Below are 12,500 nucleotides of genomic sequence, written 5' to 3'. Positions count from 1 at the left end.
CACTTAGTATATAATAATTTTGCCAAAAAATAGAGTCAATGCCCGATCTCTGAATATTTGCAGGTTTGGGCCTGGTTAGTACATGGATGGGAGACTGCCTGGGAATACCAGGTGCTTTAATCTTTTGGAAAATTTCACGAATTATATAATAATCTTTCATTAAAAAAAAAAAAGAGTCAATGCCCGATCTCTGAATCTTAGCAGGTTTGGGCCTGGTTAGTACTTTGATGAGAGACTGCCTAGGAATACCAGGTGCTGTAAGCTTTTTGGACATTTTTCACTTAGTATATAATAATTTTGCCAAAAAATAGAGTCAATGCCCGATCTCTGAATATTTGCAGGTTTGGGCCTGGTTAGTACATGGATGGGAGACTGCCTGGGAATACCAGGTGCTTTAATCTTTTTGGAAAATTTCACGAATTATATAATAATCTTTCATTAAAAAAAAAAAAAAAAAAAAAAGAGTCAATGCCCGATCTCTGAATCTTAGCAGGTTTGGGCCTGGTTAGTACTTGGATGAGAGACTGCCTAGGAATACCAGGTGCTGTAAGCTTTTTGGACATTTTTCACTTAGTATATAATAATTTTGCCAAAAAATAGAGTCAATGCCCGATCTCTGAATATTTGCAGGTTTGGGCCTGGTTAGTACATGGATGGGAGACTGCCTGGGAATACCAGGTGCTTTAATCTTTTTGGAAAATTTCACGAATTATATAATAATCTTTCATTAAAAAAAAAAAAAAAAAAAAAAGAGTCAATGCCCGATCTCTGAATCTTAGCAGGTTTAGGTCTGGTTAGTACTTTGATGAGAGACTGCCTAGGAATACCAGGTGCTGTAAGCTTTTTGGACATTTTTCACTTAGTATATAATAATTTTGCCAAAAAATAGAGTCAATGCCCGATCTCTGAATATTTGCAGGTTTGGGCCTGGTTAGTACTTTGATGAGAGACTGCCTAGGAATACCAGGTGCTTTAAGCTTTTGGGCTTTCTTTCCTACTTATATAATGTACTGGCGATAAGATTGGCTGCTCTTTAAATAGCCCTCTCTTTGCAGCAGACTTCGCTTACGGCCATACCAACCTGGCTATGCCCGATCTCGTCTGATCTCGGAAGCTAAGCAGGTTTGGGCCTGGTTAGTACTTGGATGGGAGACCGCCTGGGAATACCAGGTGCTGTAAGCTTTTTGGACATTTTTCACTTAGTATATAATAATTTTGCCAAAAAATAGAGTCAATGCCCGATCTCTGAATATTTGCAGGTTTGGGCCTGGTTAGTACATGGATGGGAGACTGCCTGGGAATACCAGGTGCTTTAATCTTTTTGGAAAATTTCACGAATATATATAATCTTTCTTAAAAAAAAAAAAAAAAAAAAAAAAAAAAAGAGTCAATGCCCGATCTCTGAATCTTAGCAGGTTTAGGTCCTGGTTAGTACTTTGATGAGAGACTGCCTAGGAATACCAGGTGCTGTAAGCTTTTTGGACATTTCACTTAGTATATAATAATTTTGCCAAAAAATAGAGTCAATGCCCGATCTCTGAATATTTGCAGGTTTGGGCCTGGTTAGTACATGGATGGGAGACTGCCTGGAATACCAGGTGCTTTAATCTTTTGGAAAATTTCACGAATTATATAATAATCTTTCATTAAAAAAAAAAAAAAGAGTCAATGCCCGATCTCTGAATCTTAGCAGGTTTAGGTCCGGTTAGTACTTTGATGAGAGACTGCCTAGGAATACCAGGTGCTGTAAGCTTTTTGGACATTTTTCACTTAGTATATAATAATTTTGCCAAAAAATAGAGTCAATGCCCGATCTCTGAATATTTGCAGGTTTGGGCCTGGTTAGTACATGGATGGGAGACTGCCTGGGAATACCAGGTGCTTTAATCTTTTTGGAAAATTTCACGAATTATATAATAATCTTTCATTAAAAAAAAAAAAAGAGTCAATGCCCGATCTCTGAATCTTAGCAGGTTTGGGCCTGGTTAGTACTTTGATGAGAGACTGCCTAGGAATACCAGGTGCTGTAAGCTTTTTGGACATTTTCACTTAGTATATAATAATTTTGCCAAAAAATAGAGTCAATGCCCGATCTCTGATATTTGCAGGTTTGGGCCTGGTTAGTACATGGATGGGAGACTGCCTGGGAATACCAGGTGCTTTAATCTTTTTGGAAAATTTCACGAATTATATAATAATCTTTCATTAAAAAAAAAAAAAAAAAAAAAAAAGAGTCAATGCCCGATCTCTGAATCTTAGCAGGTTTAGGTCTGGTTAGTACTTTGATGAGAGACTGCCTAGGAATACCAGGTGCTGTAAGCTTTTTGGACATTTTCACTTAGTATATATAATAATTTTGCCAAAAAATAGAGTCAATGCCCGATCTCTGAATATTTGCAGGTTTGGGCCTGGTTAGTACTTTGATGAGAGACTGCCTAGGAATACCAGGTGCTTTAAGCTTTTGGGCTTTCTTTCCTACTTATATAATGTACTGGCGATAAGATTGGCTGATCTTTAAATAGCCCTCTCTTTGCAGCAGACTTCGCTTACGGCCATACCAACCTGGCTATGCCCGATCTCGTCTGATCTCGGAAGCTAAGCAGGTTTGGGCCTGGTTAGTACTTGGATGGGAGACCGCCTGGGAATACCAGGTGCTGTAAGCTTTTTGGACATTTTTCACTTAGTATATAATAATTTTGCCAAAAAATAGAGTCAATGCCCGATCTCTGAATATTTGCAGGTTTGGGCCTGGTTAGTACATGGATGGGAGACTGCCTGGGAATACCAGGTGCTTTAATCTTTTTGGAAAATTTCACGAATTATATAAATAATCTTTCATTAAAAAAAAAAAAAAAAAAAAAAAAAGAGTCAATGCCCGATCTCTGAATATTTGCAGGTTTGGGCCTGGTTAGTACTTTGATGAGAGACTGCCTAGGAATACCAGGTGCTTTAATTTTTGGAAATTTTCACGAATTATATAATAATCTTTCATTAAAAAAAAAAAAGAGTCAATGCCCGATCTCTGAATATTTGCAGGTTTGGGCCTGGTTAGTACTTGATGAGAGACTGCCTGGGAATACCAGGTGCTGTAAGCTTTTTGGACATTTTCACTTAGTATATAATAATTTTGCCAAAAAAATAGAGTCAATGCCCGATCTCTGAATATTTGCAGGTTTGGGCCTGGTTAGTACATGGATGGAGACTGCCTGGGAATACCAGGTGCTTTAATCTTTTTGGAAAATTTCACGAATTATATAATAATCTTTCATTAAAAAAAAAAAAGAGTCAATGCCCGATCTCTGAATATTAGCAGGTTTGGGTCTGGTTAGTACTTTGATGAGAGACTGCCTAGGAATACCAGGTGCTTTAAGCTTTTTGGACATTTTTCACTTAGTATATAATAAATTTTGCAAAAAATAGAGTCAATGCCCGATCTCTGAAATTTGCAGGTTTGGGCCTGGTTAGTACATGGATGGGAGACTGCCTGGGAATACCAGGTGCTTTAATCTTTTTGGAAAATTTCACGAATTATATAATAACTTTCATTAAAAAAAAAAAAAAAAAAAAAAAAGAGTCAATGCCCGATCTCTGAATATTTGCAGGTTTGGGCCTGGTTAGTACTTGATGAGGAGACTGCCTAGGAATACCAGGTGCTTTAATCTTTTTAAAATTTCACGAATTATATAATAATCTTTCATTAAAAAAAAAAAAAAAAAAAAAGAGGTCAATGCCCGATCTCTGAATATTTGCAGGTTTGGGCCTGGTTAGTACTTTGATGGGAGACTGCCTAGGAATACCAGGTGCTGTAAGCTTTTTGGACATTTTTCACTTAGTATATAATAATTTTGCCAAAAAATAGAGTCAATGCCCGATCTCTGAATATTTGCAGGTTTGGGCCTGGTTAGTACATGGATGGGAGACTGCCTGGGAATACCAGGTGCTTTAATCTTTTTGGAAAATTTCACGAATTATATAATAATCTTTCATTAAAAAAAAAAAAGAGTCAATGCCCGATCTCTGAATCTTAGCAGGTTTAGGTCTGGTTAGTACTTTGATGAGAGACTGCCTAGGAATACCAGGTGCTGTAAGCTTTTTGGACATTTTTCACTTAGTATATAATAATTTTGCCAAAAATTAGAGCAATGCCCCGATCTCTGGAATAGCTTGCAGGTTTGGCTGGTTAGTACTTTGATGAGAGGGACTGCCTAGGAATACCAGCGTGCTTTAAGTTTTGGGGCTTTTCTTTCCTACTTATATAATGTACTGGCGAAAGATTGGTGCCTCTTTAATAGCCCTCTCTTTGCCAGCAGACTGCGCTTACTGGCCATACCAACCTGGCTATTGCCCTGATCTCGTCTGATCTCGGAAGCTAAGCAGGTTTGGGCCTGGTTTTAGTACTGGATGGGAGACCCCCTGGGAATAACCAGGTGCTGTAAGCTTTTTTGGACATTTCCACTTAGTATATAATAATTTTGCCAAAAAATAGAGTCAATGCGCCGGATCTCTGAATATTTGCAGGGTTGGGGCCTGGTTAGTACATGGATGGGAGACTGCCTGGGAATACCAGGTGCTTTAATCTTTTTGGAAAATTTCTACGAATTATATAAATAATCTTTCATTTAAAAAAAAAAAAAAAAAAAAAAAGAGTCAATGCCCGATCTCTGAATCTTAGCAGGGTTTAGGTCTGGTTAGTACTTTGATGAGAGACTGCCTAGGAATACCAGGTGCTTTAAGCTTTTGGGTTTTCTTTCCTACTTATATAATGTACTGGCGATTAGATTGGCTGATCTTTAAATAGCCCTCTCTTTGCAGCAGTCTTCGCTACGGCCATACCAACCTGGCTATGCCCGATCTCGTCTTGATCTCGGAAGCTAAGCAGGTTTGGGCCCTGGTTAGTACTTGGATGGGGAGACCGCCTGGGAATACCGGGCTGCTGTAAGCTTTTTGACATTTTTCACTTAGTATATAATAATTTGCCAAAAAATAGAGTCAATGCCCGATCTCTGATATTAGCAGGTTTGGGCTGTTAGTACATGGATGGGGAGACTTGCTTGGGGAATACCAGGTGCTTTAATCTTTTTGGAAAATTTCACGAAATTATATATAATCTTTCATTTAAAAAAAAAAAAAAAAAAAAAGAAGTCAATGCCGATCTCTGAATCTTAGCAGGGTTTAGGTCTGGTTAGTACTTTTGATGAGAGACTGCCTAGGAATACCAGGTGCTTTAGCTTTTTGGGTTTCTTTCCTACTTATATAATGTACTGGGCGATTAGATTGGCTGGTCTTTAAATAGCCCTCTCTTTTGCAGCAGTCTTCGCTTACGGCCATACCAACCTGGCTATGCCCGTTCGTCTGATCTCGGAAGCTAAGCAGGTTTGGGCCTGGTAGACTTGGATGGGAGGACCGCCTGGGAATACCGGGTGCTGTAAGCTTTTTGGAGCCATTTTTCACTTAGTATATCATAATTTTGCCAAAAATATGAGTCAATGACCCGATCTCTGAATAGGTTGGCTGCCCTTTCCTACCGACCTGGCCCCCTGGTTAGTACATGGCGGGAGATTGCCTGGGGAATACCAGGTGCTTTAATCTTTTGGAAAATTTCACGAATTATATAATAATCTTTCATTAAAAAAAAAAAAAAAAAAAAAAGAGTCAATGCCCGATCTCTGAAATCTTAGCAGGTTTAGGTCCGGTTAGTACTTTGATGAGAGACTGCCTAGGAATACCAGGTGCTGTAAGCTTTTTGGACATTTTTCACTTAGTATATAATAATTTTGCCAAAAAATAGAGTCAATGCCCGATCTCTGAATATTTGCAGGTTTGGGCCTGGTTAGTACATGGATGGGAGACTGCCTGGGAATACCAGGTGCTTTAATCTTTTTGGAAAATTTCACGAATTATATAATAATCTTTCATTAAAAAAAAAAAAAGAGTCAATGCCCGATCTCTGAATCTTAGCAGGTTTAGGTCTGGTTAGTACTTTGATGAGAGACTGCCTAGGAATACCAGGTGCTGTAAGCTTTTTGGACATTTTTCACTTAGTATATAATAATTTTGCCAAAAAATAGAGTCAATGCCCGATCTCTGAATATTTGCAGGTTTGGGCTGGTTAGTACATGGATGGGAGACTGCCTGGAATACCAGGTGCTTTAATCTTTTTGGAAAATTTTCGACGAATTATATAATAATCTTTCATTAAAAAAAAAAAAAAAAAAAAAAAGAGTCAATGCCCGATCTCTGAATCTTAGCAGGTTTAGGTCTGGTTTAGTACTTTGATGAGAGACTGCCTAGGAATACCAGTGCTTTAAGCTTTTGGGCTTTTCTTTCCTACTTATATAATGTACTGGCGATAAGATTGGCTGATCTTTAAATAGCCCTCTCTTTGCAGCAGACTTCGCTTACGGCCATACCAAACCTGGCTATGCCCGATCTCGTCTGATCTCGGAAGCTAAGCAGGTTTGGGCCTGGTTAGTACTTGGATGGGAGACCGCCTGGGGAATACCAGGTGCTGTAAGCTTTTTGGACATTTTTCACTTAGTATATAATAATTTTGCCAAAAAATAGAGTCCAATGCCCGATCTCTGAATAATTTGCAGGTTTGGGCCTGGTTAGTACATGGATGGGAGACTGCCTTGGGAATACCAGGTGCTTTAAATCTTTTTTGGAAAATTTCACGGAATTATATAATAATCTTTCATTAAAAAAAAAAAAAAAAAAAAAAGAGTCAATGCCCGATCTCTGAATCTTTGCAGGTTTAGGGTCCTGGTTAGTACTTTGATGAGAGACTGCCTAGGAATACCAGGTGCTTTAAGCTTTTGGGTTTTCTTTCCTACTTATATAATGTACTGGCGATAGATTGGCTGGTCTTTAAATAGCCCTCTCTTTGCAGCAGTCTTCGCTTACGGCCATACCAACCTGGCTATGCCCGATCTCGTCTGATCTCGGAAGCTAAGCAGGTTTGGCCTGGTTAGTACTTGGATGGGAGACCGCCTGGGAATGACCGGTGCTGTAAGCTTTTTGGGACATTTTTCACTTAGTATATAATAATTTTGCCTAAAAATAGAGTCAATGCCCGATCTCTGAATATTAGCAGGTTTGGGCCTGGTTAGTACATGGATGGGAGATTGCTTGGGAATACCAGGTGCTTTAATCTTTTTGGAAAATTTCACGAATTATATAATAATCTTTCATTAAAAAAAAAAAAAAAAAAAAAAGAGTCAATGCCCGATCTCTGAATCTTAGCAGGTTTAGGTCTGGTTAAGTACTTTGATGAGAGATGCCTAGGAAGTACCAGGTGCTTTAAGCTTTTGGGCTTCTTTCCTACTTATATAATGTACTGGCGATAGATTGGCTGGTCTTTAAATAGCCCTCTCTTTGCAGCAGTCTTCGCTTACGGCCATTACCAACCTGGCTATGCCCGATCTCGTCTGATCTCGGAAAGCTAAGCAGGTTTGGCCTGGTTATACTTGGATGGGAGGACCGCCTGGAATACCGGTGCTGTAAGCTTTTTGGACATTTTTCACTTAGTATATAATAATTTTGCCAAAAATAGAGTCAATGCCCGATCTCTGAATATTAGCAGGTTGGGCCTGGTTAGTACATGGATGGAGATTGCTTGGGAATACCAGGTGCTTAATCTTTTTGGAAAATTTCACGAATTATATAATAATCTTTCATTAAAAAAAAAAAAAAAAAAAAAAAAAAGAGTCAATGCCCGATCTCTGAATCTTAGCAGGTTTAGGTCTGGTTAGTACTTTGATGAGAGACTGCCTAGGAATACCAGGTGCTGTAAGCTTTTTGGACATTTTTCACTTAGTATATAATAATTTTGCCAAAAAATAGAGTCAATGCCCGATCTCTGAATATTTGCAGGTTTGGGCCTGGTTAGTACATGGATGGGAGACTGCCTGGGAATACCAGGTGCTTTAATCTTTTTGGAAAATTTCAAATTAATATAATAATCTTTCATAAAAAAAAAAAAAAAAGTCAATGCCCGATCTCTGAATATTTGCAGGTTTGGGCCTGGTTAGTACTTTGATGAGAGACTGCCTGGGAATACCAGGTGCTTAAGCTTTTTTGGGACATTTTTCACTTAGTATATAATAATTTTGCCAAAAAATAGAGTCAATGCCCGATCTCTGAATATTACTTTGATGAGAGACTGCTAGGAATACCAGGTGCTTTAAGCTTTTGGGCTTTTCTTTCCTACTTATATAATGTACTGGCGATAAGATGGCTGTCTTTAAATAGCCCTCTCTTTGCAGCAGACTTTCGCTTACGGCCATACCAACCTGGCTATGCCCGATCTCGTCTGATCTCGGAAGCTAAGCAGGTTTGGGCCTGGTTAGTACTTGGATGGGAGACCGCCTGGGAATACCAGGTGCTGTAAGCTTTTTGGACATTTTTCACTTGTATATAATAATTTTGCCAAAAAAATAGAGTCAATGCCCGATCTCTGAATATTTGCAGGTTTGGGCCTGGTTAGTACATTGGATGGGAGACTGCCTTGGGAATACCAGGTGCTTTAAATCTTTTGGAAAATTTCACGAATTATATAATAATCTTTCATTAAAAAAAAAAAAAAAAAAAAAAAAAGAGTCAATGGCCCGATCTCTGAATCTAGCAGGTTTAGGTCCTGGTTAGTACTTTGATGAGAGACTGCCTAGGAATACCCAGGGCTGTAAGCTTTTTGGTTTGACATTTTTTCATTTAGTATATAATAATTTTGCCATAAAAATAGAAGTCAATGCCCGATCTCTGAAATATTGTGCAGGTTTGGGCCTGGTTAGTACATGGATGGGAGACTGCCTGTTAATACCAGGTGCTGATAAGCTTTTGGACATTTTTCACTTAGTATATAATAATTTTGCCAAAAAATAGAGTCAATTGCCCGATCTCTGAATTCCTTAAGCAGGGTTTAGGGTCTGGTTAGTACTTTGATGAGAGACTGCCTAGGAATACCAGGTGCTTTAAGCTTTTGGGCTTTCTTTCCTACTTATATAGATGTAACTAGGCGATAAGATTGGCTTGCTCTTTAAATAGCCCCTCTCTTGCAGCAGACTTCGCTTACGGCCATTTACCAACCTGGCTATGCCCGATCTCGTCTGATCTCGGAAGCTAAGCAGGTTTGGGCCCTGGTTAGTACTTGGATGGGGAGACCGCCTGGGAATCCAGGTGCTGTAAGCTTTTTGGACATTTTTCACTTAGTATATAATAATTTTGCCAAAAAATAGAGTCAATGCCCGATCTCTGAATATTTGCAGGTTTGGGCCTGGTTAGTACATGGATGGGAGACTGCCTGGGAATACCAGGTGCTTTAATCTTTTTGGAAATTTTCACGAAGTATATAATAATTTTCCAAAAAAAAGAGTCAATGCCCGATCTCTGAATCTTTGCAGGTTTAGGTCTGGTTAGTACTTTGATGAGAGACTGCCTAGGAATACCAGGTGCTTTAAGCTTTTGGGCTTTTTTCTACTTATATAATGTACTGGCGATAAGATTGGCTGCTCTTTAAATAGCCCTCTCTTTGCAGCAGACTCGCTTACGGCCATACCAACTGGCTATGCCCGATCTTCTGATCTCGGAAGCTAAGCAGGTTTTGGGCCTGGTTAGTACTTGGATGGGAGACCGCCTGGGAAATACCAGGTGCTGTAAGCTTTTTGGACATTTTCACTTATTATATAATAATTTTTGGCAAAAAATAGAGTCTATGCCCGATCTCTGAATATTTGCAGGTTTGGGCCTGGTTAGTACATGGATGGGAGACTGCCTAGGATACCAGGTGCTTTAAGCTTTTGGGCTTTCTTTTCCTACTTATATAATGTACTGGCGATAAGATTGGCTGATCTTTAAATAGCCCTCTCTTTGCAGCAGACTTCGCTTACGGCCATACCAACCTGGCTATGCCCGATCTCGTCTGATCTCGGAAGCTAAGCAGGTTGGGCCTGGTTAGTACTTGGATGGAGACCGCCTGGGAATACCAGGTGCTGTAAGCTTTTTGGAAAATTTTCAACTTAGTATATAATAATTTTGCCAAAAAATAGAGTCAATGCCCGATCTCTGAATTTTAGCAGGTTTGGGCCTGGTTAGTACATGGATGGGAGACTGGCCTGGGAATACCAGGTGCTTTAATCTTTTTGAAAAATTTCACAAATTATATAATAATTCTTTCATTAAAAAAAAAAAAAAAAAAAAAAAAAAAAAAAAAAAGAGTCAATGCCCGATCTCTGAATCTTAGCAGGTTTAGGTCTGGTTAGTACTTTGATGAGAGACTGCCTAGGAATACCGGGTGCTGTAAGCTTTTGGACATTTTTCACTTAGTATATAATAATTTTGCCAAAAAATAGAGTCAATGCCCGATCTCTGAATATTTGCAGGTTTGGGCCTGGTTAGTAAACTTTGATGAGAGACTGCCTAGGAATACCAGGTGCTTTAAGCTTTTGGGCTTTCTTTCCTACTTATATAATGTACTGGCGATAAGATTGGGCTGCTCTTTAAATAGCCCTCTCTTTGCAGCAGACTTCGCTTACGGCCAAACCAACCTGGCTATGCCCGATCTCGTCTGATCTCGGAAGCTAAGCAGGTTGGGCCTGTTAGTACTTGGATGGGAGACCGCCTGGGAATACCAGGTGCTGTAAGCTTTTTGGAAATTTTTCACTTAGTATATAATAATTTTGCCAAAAAATAGAGTCAATGCCCGATCTCTGAATTTTAGCAGGTTTGGGCCTGGTTAGTACATGGATGGGAGACTGCCTGGGAATACCAGGTGCTTTAATCTTTTTGAAAAATTTCACAAATTATATAATAATCTTTCATTAAAAAAAAAAAAAAAAAAAAAAAAAAGAGTCAATGCCCGATCTCTGAATCTTAGCAGGTTTAGGTCTGGTTAGTACTTTGATGAGAGACTGCCTAGGAATACCAGGTGCTGTAAGCTTTTTGGACATTTTCACTTAGTATATAATAATTTTGCCAAAAAATAGAGTCAATGCCCGATCTCTGAATATTTGCAGGTTTGGGCCTGGTTAGTACATGGATGGGAGACTGCCTGGGAATACCAGGTGCTTAATCTTTTTGGAAAAATTTCACGAATATATAATAATCTTTCATTAAAAAAAAAAAAAAAAAAAAAAAAAAGAGTCAATGCCCGATCTCTGAATCTTAGCAGGTTTAGGTCTGGTTAGTACTTTGATGAGAGACTGCTAGGAATACCAGGTGCTGTAAGCTTTTTGGACATTTTTCACTTAGTATATAATAATTTTGCCAAAAAATAGAGTCAATGCCCGATCTCTGAATATTTGCAGGTTTGGGCCTGGTTAGTACTTTGATGAGAGACTGCCTAGGAATACCAGGTGCTTTAAGCTTTTGGGGCTTTCTTTCCTACTTATATAATGTACTGGCGATAAGATTGGCTGCTCTTTAAATAGCCCTCTCTTTGCAGCAGACTTCGCTTACGGCCAAAACCCAACCTGGCTAATGCCCGATCTCGTCTGATCTCGGAAGCTAAGCAGGTTTGGGCCTGGTTAGTACTTGGATGGGAGACCGCCTGGGAATACCAGGTGCTGTAAGCTTTTTGGAAATTTTTCACTTAGTATATATAATTTTGCCAAAAAATAGAGTCAATGCCCGATCTCTGAATTTTAGCAGGTTTGGGCCTGGTTAGTACATGGATGGGAGACTGCCTGGGAATACCAGGTGCTTTAATCTTTTTGAAAAATTTCACAAATTATATAATAATCTTTCATTAAAAAAAAAAAAAAAAAAAAAAAAAAGAGTCAATGCCCGATCTCTGAATCTTAGCAGGTTTAGGTCTGGTTAGTACTTTGATGAGAGACTGCCTAGGAATACCAGGTGCTGTAAGCTTTTTGGACATTTTTCACTTAGTATATAATAATTTTGCCAAAAAATAGAGTCAATGCCCGATCTCTGAATATTTGCAGGTTTGGGCCTGGTTAGTACATGGATGGGAGACTGCCTGGGAATACCAGGTGCTTTAATCTTTTGGAAAATTTCACGAATTATATAATAATCTTTCATTAAAAAAAAAAAAAAAAAAAAAAAAAGAGTCAATGCCCGATCTCTGAATCTTAGCAGGTTTAGGTCTGGTTTAGTACTTTGATGAGAGACTGCCTAGGAATACCAGGTGCTGTAAGCTTTTTGGACATTTTTCACTTAGTATATAATAATTTTGCCAAAAAATAGAGTCAATGCCCGATCTCTGAATATTTGCAGGTTTGGGCCTGGTTAGTACATGGATGGGAGACTGCCTGGGAATACCATGGTGCTTTAATCTTGTTGGAAAATTTCAACGAATATTATATAATCTTTCATTAAAAAAAAAAAAAAAAGAGTCAATGCCCGATCTCTGAATCTTAGCAGGTTTAGGTCTGGTTAGTAACTTTGATGAGAGACTGCCTAGGAATACCAGGTGCTGTAAGCTTTTTGGACATTTTTCACTTAGTATATAATAATTTTGCCAAAAAATAGAGTCAATGCCCGATCTC

At 38.7% G+C, this 12,500-nt stretch overlaps 1 long non-coding RNA gene, 7 other non-coding genes and 6 pseudogenes across 8 annotated transcripts; all 14 read left to right on the top strand.

Moving 5' to 3' along the window:
- Nucleotides 1-1,063: 1,063 nt before the first annotated feature.
- On the top strand, nt 1,064-1,182 carry LOC113087146 (5S ribosomal RNA). The gene has a single exon (XR_003285248.1). It is a non-coding gene; the product is annotated as a 5S ribosomal RNA (ribosomal RNA).
- A 1,362-nt stretch (nt 1,183-2,544) lies between these two features.
- Nucleotides 2,545-2,663, top strand: LOC113087145 (5S ribosomal RNA). Its single transcript, XR_003285247.1, has one exon. It is a non-coding gene; the product is annotated as a 5S ribosomal RNA (ribosomal RNA).
- Nucleotides 2,664-3,847: 1,184 nt separating this feature from the next.
- LOC113087130 (uncharacterized) lies at nt 3,848-5,649 on the top strand. The gene is made up of 2 exons (XR_003285233.1): nt 3,848-3,937; nt 5,578-5,649. It is a non-coding gene; the product is annotated as an uncharacterized LOC113087130 (long non-coding RNA).
- Nucleotides 4,316-4,439, top strand: LOC113087214 (uncharacterized; annotated as a pseudogene).
- On the top strand, nt 4,821-4,942 carry LOC113087212 (uncharacterized; annotated as a pseudogene).
- Nucleotides 5,317-5,432, top strand: LOC113087216 (uncharacterized; annotated as a pseudogene).
- Nucleotides 5,650-6,396: 747 nt separating the features above from the next.
- On the top strand, nt 6,397-6,517 carry LOC113087190 (5S ribosomal RNA). The gene has a single exon (XR_003285288.1). It is a non-coding gene; the product is annotated as a 5S ribosomal RNA (ribosomal RNA).
- Nucleotides 6,518-6,897: 380 nt separating this feature from the next.
- LOC113087194 (5S ribosomal RNA) lies at nt 6,898-7,015 on the top strand. Its single transcript, XR_003285292.1, has one exon. It is a non-coding gene; the product is annotated as a 5S ribosomal RNA (ribosomal RNA).
- A 1,258-nt stretch (nt 7,016-8,273) lies between these two features.
- LOC113087144 (5S ribosomal RNA) lies at nt 8,274-8,392 on the top strand. The gene has a single exon (XR_003285246.1). It is a non-coding gene; the product is annotated as a 5S ribosomal RNA (ribosomal RNA).
- Nucleotides 8,393-9,064: 672 nt separating this feature from the next.
- Nucleotides 9,065-9,186, top strand: LOC113087208 (uncharacterized; annotated as a pseudogene).
- Nucleotides 9,187-9,539: 353 nt separating this feature from the next.
- LOC113087213 (uncharacterized) lies at nt 9,540-9,657 on the top strand (annotated as a pseudogene).
- Nucleotides 9,658-9,878: 221 nt separating this feature from the next.
- LOC113087196 (5S ribosomal RNA) lies at nt 9,879-9,995 on the top strand. Its single transcript, XR_003285294.1, has one exon. It is a non-coding gene; the product is annotated as a 5S ribosomal RNA (ribosomal RNA).
- Nucleotides 9,996-10,523: 528 nt separating this feature from the next.
- Nucleotides 10,524-10,640, top strand: LOC113087201 (uncharacterized; annotated as a pseudogene).
- An 805-nt stretch (nt 10,641-11,445) lies between these two features.
- Nucleotides 11,446-11,567, top strand: LOC113087200 (5S ribosomal RNA). Its single transcript, XR_003285297.1, has one exon. It is a non-coding gene; the product is annotated as a 5S ribosomal RNA (ribosomal RNA).
- The last annotated feature ends 933 nt before the right edge of the window (nt 11,568-12,500 follow it).

The sequence above is a fragment of the Carassius auratus genome, unplaced genomic scaffold (assembly GCF_003368295.1).
Source record: "Carassius auratus strain Wakin unplaced genomic scaffold, ASM336829v1 scaf_tig00044613, whole genome shotgun sequence".
In the NCBI taxonomy this organism is placed as follows: Eukaryota; Metazoa; Chordata; class Actinopteri; order Cypriniformes; family Cyprinidae; genus Carassius; species Carassius auratus.
The sequence above is the reverse complement of the archived record's forward strand: the minus strand, read 5'-3'. Positions and strand labels throughout refer to the sequence as shown.